General features: G+C 40.5%; 1 protein-coding gene and 7 non-coding genes across 8 annotated transcripts in view; all 8 read left to right on the forward strand.

The window, feature by feature from the left end:
- LOC125719098 (protein NYNRIN-like) overlaps nucleotides 1-15,284 on the forward strand; it is a 99,651-nt gene that overhangs the window by 45,551 nt on the left and 38,816 nt on the right. The gene's annotated exons all lie outside the window — the stretch shown is intronic.
- On the forward strand, nucleotides 1,000-1,118 carry LOC125734827 (5S ribosomal RNA). The gene has a single exon (XR_007394130.1). It is a non-coding gene; the product is annotated as a 5S ribosomal RNA (ribosomal RNA).
- Nucleotides 8,898-9,016, forward strand: LOC125736635 (5S ribosomal RNA). The gene has a single exon (XR_007395910.1). It is a non-coding gene; the product is annotated as a 5S ribosomal RNA (ribosomal RNA).
- LOC125733519 (5S ribosomal RNA) lies at nucleotides 10,096-10,214 on the forward strand. The gene has a single exon (XR_007392863.1). It is a non-coding gene; the product is annotated as a 5S ribosomal RNA (ribosomal RNA).
- Nucleotides 11,294-11,412, forward strand: LOC125733520 (5S ribosomal RNA). Its single transcript, XR_007392864.1, has one exon. It is a non-coding gene; the product is annotated as a 5S ribosomal RNA (ribosomal RNA).
- Nucleotides 12,495-12,613, forward strand: LOC125734404 (5S ribosomal RNA). Its single transcript, XR_007393717.1, has one exon. It is a non-coding gene; the product is annotated as a 5S ribosomal RNA (ribosomal RNA).
- On the forward strand, nucleotides 13,693-13,811 carry LOC125734863 (5S ribosomal RNA). The gene has a single exon (XR_007394166.1). It is a non-coding gene; the product is annotated as a 5S ribosomal RNA (ribosomal RNA).
- On the forward strand, nucleotides 14,891-15,009 carry LOC125733521 (5S ribosomal RNA). The gene has a single exon (XR_007392865.1). It is a non-coding gene; the product is annotated as a 5S ribosomal RNA (ribosomal RNA).

The raw sequence follows: 15,284 nt of genomic DNA on the forward strand, positions 1-15,284 counted from the left end.
ATATATATATATATATTTTTTTTTCTCTCATTCATAAAGGCAGCTTTTAGAAACCGTTTTACTCTAAATACTTCCTGGTAATTCAAGGTGCTGTAAGCTGTTTGTGCCTTTATTCCACCAGGGCGCGATCTTCTCACAAACTTGAAGACTGTCACTCCCCATTCACGTTTTACAACTTATTGTTAATGATAAAGAGACAGCTTTTTACACACAGTTTTAAACAAAGTACTGATATTATTCCTCTTCAACTGACCGCTTTGTTTTCTATGCAAAAACCACTTCGCCACAGAAGACTCGATATTATTGGCATAGCAAGTTCTGCTCTTCTCCTTTCAAAACTTGCTAAAAGCTGTATTTAAAAGAACAGATTGGCCGGGGTAATTCACACCCTTCAATGCCAGCTTAATGTTTAGGTTAGTGGGAATCACAGAGGAATTAGGGATGGAAACTTCTTTGCTGGTGGTAGAAGCGGTCTGGTGAATTTTTAGAGAGAAGAGGCCGTCGATGTTTGAATGTAGAAAATTGTTCTGGCTGCAGCCTGCAGTATGGACTTGTTGGTGTGTGTAGCTCCCAGTGTTCTGACAGCGCGACGTTTTGGGGAAGCATGTGATTCAGCAGCTACCAGTGGGCTTCGTGCGGCGGAGATTTTGTGGCTGTTAGCGGAGTTGATAACAGAGGGTCGTTAAGAGAAGCCTGCATGCAGTAGGCAAAGGAGTAATGTTTGCCGGCGGGGGACGTGCGGCGATTAACCTGTGCAGTACTGAAAAGGAGTTAAAAAGAAGGAAGTGTGCGGATGCGGAAAGAATGGAATAATTGTGGTAGGCTGCCGGCTGAGTAGTTTGGTGAATGTTTGGTGTGGGTCCGGCGCTGCCGATTGGATGGTGGGGCTGCAGTGTGAGTCAGATAAAAAAAAAAAAAAACAGGAGTAGGATCCAATGGGACTAACTGGCATGTATAGACGCGTGTAATGCAAAAGGGCTGTTTTTGGTCGCGTCTCTCGCTTATGGCCATACCACCCTGAACATGCCCGATCTCATCCGATCTCGGAAGCCAAGCAGGGTAGGGTCTGGTTAGTACTTGGATGGGAGACCTCCTGGGAATACCAGGTACTGTAAGCTTTTCTCACTTTTACTTTATACAGGGGGTGCTCCACTTCACGATTAATTTAAATCTACCACTCCCCTTCCATTTTACTATTTTATATATATATATATATATATATATATATATTTTTATCTCATTCATAAAGGCAGCTTTTACACACCGTTTTACTCTAAATACTTCCTGGTAATTCTAGGTGCTGTAAGCTGTTCGTGCCTTTATTCCACCAGGGCACGATCTTCTCACAAACTTGAAGACTGTCACTCCCCATTCACGTTTTACAACTTATTGTTAATGATAAAGACACAGCTTTTTACACACAGTTTTAAACAAAGTACTGATATTATTCCTCTTCAACTGACCGCTTTGTTTTCTATGGAAGCCCGTTTCCGCCACAAAAAGAAAAAAAATAAGTCATAATAACGAGAAACTTTCTCATTATTACAATTTAGTATCTCATAATAACGAGAAACTTTCTCATTTGTACGACTTAGTATCTCATAATAACGAGAAACTTTCTCATTTGTACGACTTAGTATCTCATAATAACGAGAAACTTTCTCATTATTACGACTTAGTATCTCGTTATTATGAGATACTTACTGATTATTATGACTTAGTTTCTCGTTATTATGAGATACTAAGTCGTAATAATGAGAACGTTTCTCGTTATTTTGAGAAACGTTTTTTTTTTTGCAACGAGAATTTTTTTTTTCTAACGATATTTTTTTTTTTTTTACAACGAGAATTTTTTTTTTTCATGACTTCGATTTAAATGACTTGAGGCTTTTTCCGTTTCCGGAGGAAGCTCCAAATCTTCGACTACGTTTATGGCGGGCATGGTATTTTGCGCATCATTATCTAAGGTAAGTGCAGTTGTGTTATTCGTAATTTCATGGTGGCAAGTTTATGGTTCTCAGTTTAGATTTTCGGGTAGGCTGCTTAACGTGATATAGCTAATAGGGAGAGAGTTTCCCAAAGTCGTTGTGACCAAAGAGCAACCTAAAGTGTCTGCGAGAACACATACTACAGTTGTTTTTAATGCTATGGCGTTTTTTGGAAAATTCACTGCAATTTATTATTGTGCATTCTTAATAAACTAGATCTAGCATAAGTGCCAGTCCACGTGATCAGATTTTAGAATTATAAATAAAATAATTTAAACTTACAAATTGTGCTGAATACAGTTCTTCGTGATTTAAGACCACAAGTGAATACAGCATAGAGTTAACTGCAAATGTTATTTACTGCGGTTAGACAAAGCTAGTTAGATTAGTGTATTAGGTTTGCATGTCTGGCTACTTGTATGTCAAGCAATGTGTGATCTATTTACCAAGCGTAATGTTTCATATTTGGTGGGAGGTCGAATATGTAAAAACTTCTTAAAATTTCATTTTCACGCATTGTTTTTTATTGGTTAAATTAGGGGATTTTAACAAGAGGTTCTTCGAATGTATGCTTTTGAAATTTAATCTGTTATTTGATCTGTTCTAAACACCTCTGTGCTATGTTATCGGTGTGATTTTACTGCACCACCAGGCAATGATCCTAAGAAATTGTAACATGCATATGTCCACAGAAATGGGTGACTTGATACAGTTTTTAAGACAAAGAAATGTTCCAGAAGAAACAATTGAAAAATTGGAACAGGAAAAGGTAAGATTTAACTAAACCTAAATTACAGTAATATTTAGCGTCAAAATGAGTGGTAGTCGTAGGCATACACACACACTGTACTTGGTTTCTAAATCTGTGACAGTACTTAAATACTTTGTTGCATTAAAATTGGCTTTCATTTATGTATGTTTAAACAGACTTGCAATATCAATAATGGGAAAGAACAAAATGTCTGTAATACTGTGCATATTTAAATAGATGATTGTATTGCACTATTTGTTTTCTTTAGATTGATGTCAGTGTCATTCTACTGATGACAGATGAGCAACTGAAGACATACTTGCCATCTTATGGAGATCGTCTGGCCGTGCTTGGATTTTGTAGGCGGCAGGAAGATTGTCCCCAAACTCGCAAATCAAAGCTTTTTGATCGCCTAAAATCCAAATTATCCAAAAAACAAAGAACTGAGGAATATGGAAAAGGCTCAACTCAAAAATTGGTCACAAAAAATGCGGAGAAAAGTGTAAGGAAGATAGAATTGGGGTGGATGCATTATGATGATGAAGAAAAGGTTTTAAAACAGGTGAGAACAAGAAAAGGTGGGGGCACACGGAAAATTGATGTCTCAAAGGATTCAAGCAAAGCAGATTTGATAAAAGAAGCGACATGTCTCTTTTTTCCAAATGGAAAGAATGTGAAAGGGAACACCACAGAATTTGAGTTTGACTTGAAAGACTATCAGGAAATGTCAGTGGATGAAAGTGCAACAGTGGGGAAATTGTACGAAGACACTAAATTGCCACTTCTTAGGTTCTACTTGGCAACAAAAACAAAAAATAGTACACAAAATCAGGGGAATGCAAATGTAGAATTTTCTGAAGAAAATTTAAGTTTTCAGGATTTTGAGAGTTCCACCCCTATTATAGAACAGTCATCTCATACATCCCAAAATGCAGATGTACCAGATGTTATCTACATTGGGAATGAGAGAGACACTTCCAGCACCCAAAGCATATCTTTTCTTCACTCCACAGAGGTAGTGAGCACTGAACCATTTACTTTGGATCTTTTGGAAGACAGTAACGTAGTTACATTCGTCACAGATAATCATAGAGGCATTACTGAGCAAAGCATGGATGACACACTGCCTATGTCTCCTGAAAGTCAGAAAACACCAAGAATTCTAGTTGTTCACCGTGGAAATGTACTTCTTGAACTTATTTCACATTTTTCTGATGAAAGTATTCTAAGCAAAAATGTGAAAATCCAGCTTGTACTGCCAGATGGAAATTTTGAGATGGGGCATGATGATGGAGGAGTAGTAAGGGACTGTCTTTCTGAATTCTGGCATGACTTTTACGACCAGTGCACCATGGGTAGTTCTTTGAAAGTGCCTTTTCTTCGTCACGATTTTGGCCAAGCACAGTGGGAAAGTGTTGGCCGTATAATAGCTTTTGGATGGCGGAAGGAAAAGTATCTTCCTGTCAGACTAGCTCCAGTGATTTTGGAACAAGCAGCCTCTGGGTATATCAAGAGTGATTTAATTGAAAATTTCCTCAAGTTTGTTCCAGAAGGAGACCGAGCAGTTTTCGAATCTTGGCGATCAGACTTTGACAGTGTTGACAAGGATGAATTACTTGAGATTTTGGATAATTACCTGTGTAGGAAAAGGCCAACAGCCAACAATTTTGGAGATATCCTTCAAGAGCTAGCACACAAAAAGCTGCTCCAAGAACCTGCATATGTCATTGATCAGTGGGCAACCACACTTTCAACTGCTGGGCTAGAAATTGAGCAGATTTTAACAACTTACGAGTATCTGCTTCCGACAAGCAGAAAAGTTGTGAAGTCCCTTTCCTTCCCAGAGGCACTGAACACCCAGGAGAAGGACATTCAGAGGTATGTAACTACATATGTGAGGGAGTCTGACCCGCAACGACTGTCGCTGTTTCTCAGATTTTGCACAGGATCTGATTTATTTCTTGGTAAAATCATTAGCATTATCTTTACGCAAATAAAAGGCTTTCAGCGGAGACCTATAGCGCATACTTGTGGCTGTGTGTTGGAATTGTCACTCCACTATGACAGTTATCCAGACTTCAGATCAGAGATCAACAAAGTTCTGGAATCAAATGTATGGGTAATGGACATTGTTTAAAAAGTTTGTGGTACTGAAAGTCCACTGTGACTTACGCAAATGTGTACCATGCATGTCTTAAAATGCACAATGTAGTGTTTGTTAACTTTGTTCCATGTAAAGTTTGATTATATCAGTTACACCATGGACACACAATTGTGCACATTTTGTATTGAAACATTTTACCTACACTGAGTGACTTTGTAGCCCTGAACCTTTATCTTTTGTTTGAATTAGACTTATTTGTTTAAAGTGTCAACACCCAACAAAAAGGAGGAAAAGTTGAAAAATCCAAAAGAAAAGGGTAAATGCTAGTGTTAATTTAGATTAATGCAAGTGTTCAGATGTTTTAGACATTTTATGCTTAGGTGTCTTTTGAATTCAAGAAGTTTAATTTGAATGTTCAGATGTTTTAGACATTTTATTCTGAGATTTTTTTATATATATAATTATCGTTATAAGAAACTTATATGTTTTGGTGCTGTGCACTTTATTTTCACTCTATACAGTTTATTTCTGTTAATGTATTGGATATTGCACAGGAATACATTAAAACAAAGTAATTTAAGACAAAAAATGGACTAATAAACAGTGTTTGGACTAATAAATAATACAATGTGAATTTAAATTTAGAATGAGTCTGTTTTGTACTTTTACAAATTCTCATTGAAATCAGTATGAATATAAATGCATATATTCCATGTGATAATTTCAATTGACATTTTTAGCATCAGTACATCACTCAACATTTAGTTCACTAATAATTAGCTCTCTAAGTCTAATGTACATGTCCACCATTTCATAGACATCATCTGACACAGACAGATTATACTCTGACATTAGTTCAACACAAACATGAAATACATCTTCATCACAAGGATAATCTTTAAACAAACAGTCTTCAAGACACAAGTCAGCCAGCTCAGGGTTCACATTCTGCAAGAAATCTGTAGCTCCATATAAATGAGGTACTGTATACATCAGTAAGGGACGTCCGTTAGGGGACCTCGAGTTGTGAACTGGTCTTATTCTGTGATTGTTCCATGCAGACGCAATTTCATCCAGTTCCTCCTGAAGACAGAAGAAATAATAGGCTATTTACACCTCAAGGTGGTGCAATCTGGTTACGTATAAAAACAAGTACTGTAATGGTAATGCATACGTGAACTGTAATGTATAAATGTACAGGTTAAGAACAGTCATGAAAAACATGGAAAAGTCATGGAATTGGAAAATAAAATTTGCTCTGGCGTTTATTTCGTGGTGTTGCAATACACCGCTGAAATATCGGTCTTGAACGAACCGCCTCAGCTCTATTAAGTGAACGATGGGAGAAAGCTGCCGACAGTGAGACGTTTTTAATGTTAGTTGCTCCATACGCCGACTGTGACTTGTATAAATGACGTTCGCGCGTGATATCATAATCAGGGTATGAAATAACTTATTGCACATGGTCATAAGAATATATTTCAGAATGATTAAAAAGTTATAGCAAAGTGGCCCAAGAGAAGACTACAGTTAAGATCGGCTGTTATGTAAAATGCTACGATAATGCATTTGAAAATACAGCACAACCTGACATTATTATGACAGCAAATGTACACGTATTGTTTTGCTTTGCATGCACTACAAACTGGAATATGTGCAATAATTTTATAGCCATAATTTACATTGCCATTGTGTGTGATTGGTGTTCTATGTTATGCCTACCTGAATCATGTTTTGGAAACAAAACTGGATCAGCGATTTGTCCAGAAACGTGTCCATAAAATGTCCATCTTCTTTGAGACTGTCAAAGATGTTCATCCAAAATTGTGCGCACTGGCTTCGGAGAGTGAGCCACCATCTTTCAATTCGTTGGTTAGTAGTACTTGGGCCGAAAGAGACACACTGTGCCGCAAAATTTTCATTGGACTGAAAAAATCTTTGCATATCTGCGATATAACTGTTCTCCGTTCCATGGTCCAGCCTGACTCTTGTAGGGCATCCTTCGTATTCAGAAACAGCTGTTATATAATATCCCGCAATAACGCGTGGATCATTGTTTGTTTTGTAAGATTCGAGCCAAATTATTTTCCGGGAAAACCCGTCGATACATCCACTTATGGCAATGCCGTACGGTTTTAACTTATCATATCCATCGATGTGCCATACGTAATTGGGACCACGGCTATTGTACACTCTCCGACGCAGTCGATTATTTGCCCTTAGATCCACTCCCTGACCGTCTAGTAATCGAAATATCATGCGAACTGTCTCTCTGTCAGTAATAATCCCATGTAACCAACATTTCTGATGCATCCATCTATAGCCGTGCGACTGACCCGATGTTTGTAGCTGTTGTTGAATGAATGCTGCCACAACAGCCTCGTCAGTTTTGTTCTTTCTTCTCCAAAGCTGACGTCTGTACAGAATTCGCTCGAGGGTTCGATTGCTAATTTGAACTCCATGTAACTCTTTCAGCAACGTTAGTATTTCTTTATTTGTGAAGCCCCGTTTAAAGTACTGCTGAACATGCTTAGCAAACATAACTCCGCTAACTCTAGCCACAGTCACCTCAACTTGTTGTACACATTCATAAGGTTCTCCTGAGAAACTGTCATAATAATGAGAAAGTATCTCATAATAACGAGAAACTAAGTCGTAAAAATGAGAAAGTTTCTCGTTATTATGAGATACTTTCTCATTAGTACGACTTAGTATCTCATAATAACGAGAAACTTTCTCATTTTTACGACTTAGTTTCTCGTTATTATGAGATACTTTCTCATTAGTACGACTTAGTTTCTCGTTATTATGAGATACTAAGTCGTAAAAATGAGAAAGTTTCTCGTTATTATGAGATACTTTCTCATTAGTACGACTTAGTATCTCATAATAACGAGAAACTTTCTCATTTTTACGACTTAGTTTCTCGTTATTATGAGATACTTTCTCATTAGTACGACTTAGTTTCTCGTTATTATGAGATACTAAGTCGTAATAATGAGAAAGTATCTCGTTATTATGAGATACTTTCTCATTATTATGACTTAGTTTCTCGTTATTATGAGATACTTTCTCATTAGTACGACTTAGTATCTCATAATAACGAGAAACTAAGTCGTAAAAATGAGAAAGTTTCTCGTTATTATGGGATACTAAGTCGTACTAATGAGAAAGTATCTCATAATAACGAGAAACTAAGTCGAAAAAATTAGAAAGTTTCTTGTTATTATGAGATACTAAGTCGTAATAATGAGAAAGTTTCTCGTTATTATGACTTATTTTTTTTCTTTTTGTGGCGGAAACGGGCTTCCATAGTTTTCTATGCAAAAACCACTTCGCCACAGAAGACTCGATATTATTGGCATAGCAAGTTCTGCTCTTCTCCTTTCAAAACTTGCTAAAAGCTGTATTTAAAAGAACAGATTAGCCGGGATAATTCACACCCTTCAATGCCAGCTTAATGTTTAGGTTAGTGGGAATCACAGAGGAATTAGGGATGGAAACTTCTTTGCTGGTGGTAGAAGCGGTCTGGTGAATTTTTAGAGAGAAGAGGCCGTCGATGTTTGAATGTAGAAAATTGTTCTGGCTGCAGCCTGCAGTATGGACTTGTTGGTGTGTGTAGCTCCCAGTGTTCTGACAGCGCGACGTTTTGGGGAAGCATGTGATTCAGCAGCTACCAGTGGGCTTCGTGCGGCGGAGATTTTGTGGCTGTTAGCGGAGTTGATAACAGAGGGTCGTTAAGAGAAGCCTGCATGCAGTAGGCAAAGGAGTAATGTTTGCCGGCGGGGGACGTGCGGCGATTAACCTGTGCGGTAGTGAAAATGAGTTAAAAAGAAGGAAGTGTGCGGATGCGGAAAGAATGGAATAATTGTGGTAGGCTGCCGGCTGAGTAGTTTGGTGAATGTTGGGTGTGGGTCCGGCGCTACCGATTGGATGGTGGGGCTGCAGTGTGAGTCAGATAAAAAAAAAAAAGAACATTAGTAGTATCCAATGGGACCAACTGGCATGTATAGAGGCGTGTAATGCAAAAGGGCTGTTTTTGGTAGTTTCTCTCGCTTACGGCCATAGCACCCTGAACACGCCCGATCTCATCTGATCTCGGAAGCTAAGCAGGCTAGGGTCTGGTTAGTACTTGGATGGGAGGCCACCTGGGAATACCAGGTGCTGTAAGCTTTTCTCACTTTTACTTTATACAGGGGGCGCTCCACTTCACGATTAATTTAAATCTATCACTCCCCTTCCATTTTACTATTTTATATATATATATATTTTTTTTTTCTCTCTTTCATAAAGCCAGCTTTTAGAAACCGTTTTACTCTAAATACTTCCTGGTAATTCTAGGTGCTGTAAGCTGTTCGTGCCTTTATTCCACCAGGGCGCGATCTTCTCACAAACTTGAAGACTGTCACTCCCCATTCACGTTTTACAACTTATTGTTAATGATAAAGAGACAGCTTTTTACACACAGTTTTAAACAAAGTACTGATATTATTCCTCTTCAACTGACCGCTTTGTTTTCTATGCAAAAACCACTTCGCCACAGAAGACTCGATATTATTGGCATAGCAAGTTCTGCTCTTCTCCTTTCAAAACTTGCTAAAAGCTGTATTTAAAAGAACAGATTGGCCGGGGTAATTCACACCCTTCAATGCCAGCTTAATGTTTAGGTTAGTGGGAATCACAGAGGAATTAGGGATGGAAACTTCTTTGCTGGTGGTAGAAGCGGTCTGGTGAATTTTTAGAGAGAAGAGGCCGTCGATGTTTGAATGTAGAAAATTGTTCTGGCTGCAGCCTGCAGTATGGACTTGTTGGTGTGTGTAGCTCCCAGTGTTCTGACAGCGCGACGTTTTGGGGAAGCATGTGATTCAGCAGCTACCAGTGGGCTTCGTGCGGCGGAGATTTTGTGGCTGTTAGCGGAGTTGATAACAGAGGGTCGTTAAGAGAAGCCTGCATGCAGTAGGCAAAGGAGTAATGTTTGCCGGCGGGGGACGTGCGGCGATTAACCTGTGCAGTACTGAAAAGGAGTTAAAAAGAAGGAAGTGTGCGGATGCGGAAAGAATGGAATAATTGTGGTAGGCTGCCGGCTGAGTAGTTTGGTGAATGTTTGGTGTGGGTCCGGCGCTGCCGATTGGATGGTGGGGCTGCAGTGTGAGTCAGATAAAAAAAAAAAAACCAGGAGTAGGATCCAATGGGACTAACTGGCATGTATAGACGCGTGTAATGCAAAAGGGCTGTTTTTGGTAGCATCTCTCGCTTACGGCCATACCACCCTGAACACGCCCGATCTCGTCTGATCTTGGAAGCTAAGCAGGGTAGGGTCTGGTTAGTACTTGGATGGGAGACCACCTGGGAATACCAGGTGCTGTAAGCTTTTCTCACTTTTACTTTATACAGGGGGCGCTCCACTTCACGATTAATTTAAATCTATCACTCCCCTTCCATTTTACTATTTTATATATATATATATATTTTTTTTCTCTCTTTCATAAAGCCAGCTTTTAGAAACCGTTTTACTCTAAATACTTCCTGGTAATTCTAGGTGCTGTAAGCTGTTCGTGCCTTTATTCCACCAGGGCGCGATCTTCTCACAAACTTGAAGACTGTCACTCCCCATTCACGTTTTACAACTTATTGTTAATGATAAAGAGACAGCTTTTTACACACAGTTTTAAACAAAGTACTGATATTATTCCTCTTCAACTGACCGCTTTGTTTTCTATGCAAAAACCACTTCGCCACAGAAGACTCGATATTATTGGCATAGCAAGTTCTGCTCTTCTCCTTTCAAAACTTGCTAAAAGCTGTATTTAAAAGAACAGATTGGCCGGGGTAATTCACACCCTTCAATGCCAGCTTAATGTTTAGGTTAGTGGGAATCACAGAGGAATTAGGGATGGAAACTTCTTTGCTGGTGGTAGAAGCGGTCTGGTGAATTTTTAGAGAGAAGAGGCCGTCGATGTTTGAATGTAGAAAATTGTTCTGGCTGCAGCCTGCAGTATGGACTTGTTGGTGTGTGTAGCTCCCAGTGTTCTGACAGCGCGACGTTTTGGGGAAGCATGTGATTCAGCAGCTACCAGTGGGCTTCGTGCGGCGGAGATTTTGTGGCTGTTAGCGGAGTTGATAACAGAGGGTCGTTAAGAGAAGCCTGCATGCAGTAGGCAAAGGAGTAATGTTTGCCGGCGGGGGACGTGCGGCGATTAACCTGTGCAGTACTGAAAAGGAGTTAAAAAGAAGGAAGTGTGCGGATGCGGAAAGAATGGAATAATTGTGGTAGGCTGCCGGCTGAGTAGTTTGGTGAATGTTTGGTGTGGGTCCGGCGCTGCCGATTGGATGGTGGGGCTGCAGTGTGAGTCAGATAAAAAAAAAAAAACCAGGAGTAGGATCCAATGGGACTAACTGGCATGTATAGACGCGTGTAATGCAAAAGGGCTGTTTTTGGTAGCATCTCTCGCTTACGGCCATACCACCCTGAACACGCCCGATCTCGTCTGATCTTGGAAGCTAAGCAGGGTAGGGTCTGGTTAGTACTTGGATGGGAGACCACCTGGGAATACCAGGTGCTGTAAGCTTTTCTCACTTTTACTTTATACAGGGGGCGCTCCACTTCACGATTAATTTAAATCTATCACTCCCCTTCCATTTTACTATTTTATATATATATATATTTTTTTTTTCTCTCTTTCATAAAGCCAGCTTTTAGAAACCGTTTTACTCTAAATACTTCCTGGTAATTCTAGGTGCTGTAAGCTGTTCGTGCCTTTATTCCACCAGGGCGCGATCTTCTCACAAACTTGAAGACTGTCACTCCCCATTCACGTTTTACAACTTATTGTTAATGATAAAGAGACAGCTTTTTACACACAGTTTTAAACAAAGTACTGATATTATTCCTCTTCAACTGACCGCTTTGTTTTCTATGCAAAAACCACTTCGCCACAGAAGACTCGATATTATTGGCATAGCAAGTTCTGCTCTTCTCCTTTCAAAACTTGCTAAAAGCTGTATTTAAAAGAACAGATTGGCCGGGGTAATTCACACCCTTCAATGCCAGCTTAATGTTTAGGTTAGTGGGAATCACAGAGGAATTAGGGATGGAAACTTCTTTGCTGGTGGTAGAAGCGGTCTGGTGAATTTTTAGAGAGAAGAGGCCGTCGATGTTTGAATGTAGAAAATTGTTGTGGCTGCAGCCTGCAGTATGGACTTGTTGGTGTGTGTAGCTCCCAGTGTTCTGACAGCGCGACGTTTTAGGGAAGCATGTTATTCAGCAGCTACCAGTGGGCTTCGTGCGGCGGAGATTTTGTGGCTGTTAGCGGAGTTGATAACAGAGGGTCGTTAAGAGAAGCCTGCATGCAGTAGGCAAAGGAGTAATGTTTGCCGGCGGGGGACGTGCGGCGATTAACCTGTGCGGTAGTGAAAAGGAGTTAAAAATAAGGAAGTGTGCGGATGCGGAAAGAATGGAATAATTGTGGTAGGCTGCCGGCTGAGTAGTTTGGTGAATGTTTGGTGTGGGTCCGGCGCTGCCGATTGGATGGTGGTGCTGCAGTGTGAGTCAGATAAAAAAAAAAAAAAGAACATTAGTAGTATCCAATGGGACCAACTGGCATGTATAGAGGCGTGTAATGCAAAAGGGCTGTTTTTGGTAGTTTCTCTCGCTTACGGCCATACCACCCTGAACACGCCCGATCTCGTCTGATCTCGGAAGCTAAGCAGGGTAGGGTCTGGTTAGTACTTGGATGGGAGACCTCCTGGGAATACCAGGTGCTGTAAGCTTTTCTCACTTTTACTTTAAACGGGGGGCGCTCCACTTCACGATTAATTTAAATCTATCACTCCCCTTCCATTTTACTATTATATATATATATATATATTTTTTTTCTCTCATTCATAAAGGCAGCTTTTAGAAACCGTTTTACTCTAAATACTTCCTGGTAATTCTAGGTGCTGTAAGCTGTTCGTGCCTTTATTCCACCAGGGCGCGATCTTCTCACAAACTTGAAGACTGTCACTCCCCATTCACGTTTTACAACTTATTGTTAATGATAAAGAGACAGCTTTTTACACACAGTTTTAAACAAAGTACTGATATTATTCCTCTTCAACTGACCGCTTTGTTTTCTATGCAAAAACCACTTCGCCACAGAAGACTCGATATTATTGGCATAGCAAGTTCTGCTCTTCTCCTTTCAAAACTTGCTAAAAGCTGTATTTAAAAGAACAGGTTGGCCGGGGTAATTCACACCCTTCAATGCCAGCTTAATGTTTAGGTTAGTGGGAATCACAGAGGAATTAGGGACGGAAACTTCTTTGCTGGTGGTAGAAGCGGTCTGGTGAATTTTTAGAGAGAAGAGGCCGTCGATGTTTGAATGTAGAAAATTGTTCTGGCTGCAGCCTGCAGTATGGACTTGTTGGTGTGTGTAGCTCCCAGTGTTCTGACAGCGTGACGTTTTGGGGAAGCATGTGATTCAGCAGCTACCAGTGGGCTTCGTGCGGCGGAGATTTTGTGGCTGTTAGCGGAGTTGATAACAGAGGGTCGTTAAGAGAAGCCTGCATGCAGTAGGCAAAGGAGTAATGTTTGCCGGCGGGGGACGTGCGGCGATTAACCTGTGCAGTACTGAAAAGGAGTTAAAAAGAAGGAAGTGTGCGGATGCGGAAAGAATGGAATAATTGTGGTAGGCTGCCGGCTGAGTAGTTTGGTGAATGTTTGGTGTGGGTCCGGCGCTGCCGATTGGATGGTGGGGCTGCAGTGTGAGTCAGATAAAAAAAAAAAAACCAGGAGTAGGATCCAATGGGACTAACTGGCATGTATAGACGCGTGTAATGCAAAAGGGCTGTTTTTGGTAGCATCTCTCGCTTACGGCCATACCACCCTGAACACGCCCGATCTCGTCTGATCTTGGAAGCTAAGCAGGGTAGGGTCTGGTTAGTACTTGGATGGGAGATCACCTGGGAATACCAGGTGCTGTAAGCTTTTCTCACTTTTACTTTATACAGGGGGCGCTCCACTTCACGATTAATTTAAATCTATCACTCCCCTTCCATTTTACTATTTTATATATATATATTTTTTTTTTTTCTCTCTTTCATAAAGCCAGCTTTTAGAAACCGTTTTACTCTAAATACTTCCTGGTAATTCTAGGTGCTGTAAGCTGTTCGTGCCTTTATTCCACCAGGGCGCGATCTTCTCACAAACTTGAAGACTGTCACTCCCCATTCACGTTTTACAACTTATTGTTAATGATAAAGAGACAGCTTTTTACACACAGTTTTAAACAAAGTACTGATATTATTCCTCTTCAACTGACCGCTTTGTTTTCTATGCAAAAACCACTTCGCCACAGAAGACTCGATATTATTGGCATAGCAAGTTCTGCTCTTCTCCTTTCAAAACTTGCTAAAAGCTGTATTTAAAAGAACAGATTGGCCGGGGTAATTCACACCCTTCAATGCCAGCTTAATGTTTAGGTTAGTGGGAATCACAGAGGAATTAGGGATGGAAACTTCTTTGCTGGTGGTAGAAGCGGTCTGGTGAATTTTTAGAGAGAAGAGGCCGTCGATGTTTGAATGTAGAAAATTGTTCTGGCTGCAGCCTGCAGTATGGACTTGTTGGTGTGTGTAGCTCCCAGTGTTCTGACAGCGCGACGTTTTGGGGAAGCATGTGATTCAGCAGCTACCAGTGGGCTTCGTGCGGCGGAGATTTTGTGGCTGTTAGCGGAGTTGATAACAGAGGGTCGTTAAGAGAAGCCTGCATGCAGTAGGCAAAGGAGTAATGTTTGCCGGCGGGGGACGTGCGGCGATTAACCTGTGCAGTACTGAAAAGGAGTTAAAAAGAAGGAAGTGTGCGGATGCGGAAAGAATGGAATAATTGTGGTAGGCTGCCGGCTGAGTAGTTTGGTGAATGTTTGGTGTGGGTCCGGCGCTGCCGATTGGATGGTGGGGCTGCAGTGTGAGTCAGATAAAAAAAAAAAAACCAGGAGTAGGATCCAATGGGACTAACTGGCATGTATAGACGCGTGTAATGCAAAAGGGCTGTTTTTGGTAGCATCTCTCGCTTACGGCCATACCACCCTGAACACGCCCGATCTCGTCTGATCTTGGAAGCTAAGCAGGGTAGGGTCTGGTTAGTACTTGGATGGGAGACCACCTGGGAATACCAGGTGCTGTAAGCTTTTCTCACTTTTACTTTATACAGGGGGCGCTCCACTTCACGATTAATTTAAATCTATCACTCCCCTTCCATTTTACTATTTTATATATATATATATTTTTTTTTTCTCTCTTTCATAAAGCCAGCTTTTAGAAACCGTTTTACTCTAAATACTTCCTGGTAATTCTAGGTGCTGTAAGCTGTTCGTGCCTTTATTCCACCAGGGCGCGATCTTCTCACAAACTTGAAGACTGTCACTCCCCATTCACGTTTTACAACTTATTGTTAATGATAAAG

This window comes from Brienomyrus brachyistius, chromosome 2, assembly GCF_023856365.1.
Source record: "Brienomyrus brachyistius isolate T26 chromosome 2, BBRACH_0.4, whole genome shotgun sequence".
Taxonomy (NCBI): Eukaryota; Metazoa; Chordata; class Actinopteri; order Osteoglossiformes; family Mormyridae; genus Brienomyrus; species Brienomyrus brachyistius.